The sequence below is a fragment of the Pseudophryne corroboree genome, chromosome 7, assembly GCF_028390025.1.
Source record: "Pseudophryne corroboree isolate aPseCor3 chromosome 7, aPseCor3.hap2, whole genome shotgun sequence".
Classification (NCBI taxonomy): domain Eukaryota; kingdom Metazoa; phylum Chordata; class Amphibia; order Anura; family Myobatrachidae; genus Pseudophryne; species Pseudophryne corroboree.
In genome coordinates this window covers 288,956,046-288,956,947 of record NC_086450.1, presented here as the reverse complement: position 1 = coordinate 288,956,947, position 902 = coordinate 288,956,046, and the positions used below count along the sequence as shown (strand labels likewise).

Sequence of the window (902 nt, the reverse complement as noted above, 5' to 3'; positions counted from 1 at the left end):
GCACTGCAATAAATTGGCTCCCAGATAAATTGTCACCTATATCATAATTACAAGATACTGATCAATCAACATAGTAAAAAACAATTCCTAAATGAGGGTGCTGTGTGGTCTAGAATAATTTCTCTGCACAGTGATTTTTTCTACTCATCTGTGTACCTCTGTTGTGTGCCTGACATATCACTTAGTGATCAAGTCAGGTCATTTGCATTCATTTCTCATAGGTTGTATGGCATTTGTGCCTTGTGCCTCATATTTCTAAAATAATTTACCAATGTGGACATACAGTAATTTTATTACTAACACATAGGTGACTAAAAAAGGCGAGTTCAATATTTGCGGTCATACCTCACTGGAGATGCCCAATCTCTTCTGACCTTGGAAGCTAAGCAGTGAAAGGCCGGGTCAGTAACAGGATGGGAGACCACCTTTAAACACCCTGGTACTGCAATTAAATTGACTCCCGAATAGATTGTCACCTAGACCAATGCCACAAGGTAAACTTTTTTACATGACCAATGATTTAATTCTCTGCGACCCAAATGATCCATAATGGATATATGCAGAACAAATGATGGTCACACTCTACATGAGGAATAATATGTAATGTTATATTATTTTTGGTACCACAGTTATCAATTTCCGGCAATTAGTAAATTGTGATATTGTGATCACTTATGATCAATATCTTATGTTCATATGTTCGCGAGGCTAATTCACTCTTATATTTGTACTCCTTAAATTCAACTTGAAAATACTATCTAATAAAATCGATTTTACCAGTGATGTTATAATCTTAAACCTCTGAATTAGAGTGCTCCCAAAAAAGAGTCTACTTTCCAAACACCTCTCTGTTTGGTTATTTTTCAATTATTTATATCTGTAATATTCATTCATGGTGCTCA

General features: G+C 35.3%; 1 pseudogene; it reads left to right on the top strand.

Moving 5' to 3' along the window:
* The first annotated feature begins 331 nt into the window (after positions 1-331).
* Positions 332-451, top strand: LOC134946073 (5S ribosomal RNA; annotated as a pseudogene).
* The last annotated feature ends 451 nt before the right edge of the window (positions 452-902 follow it).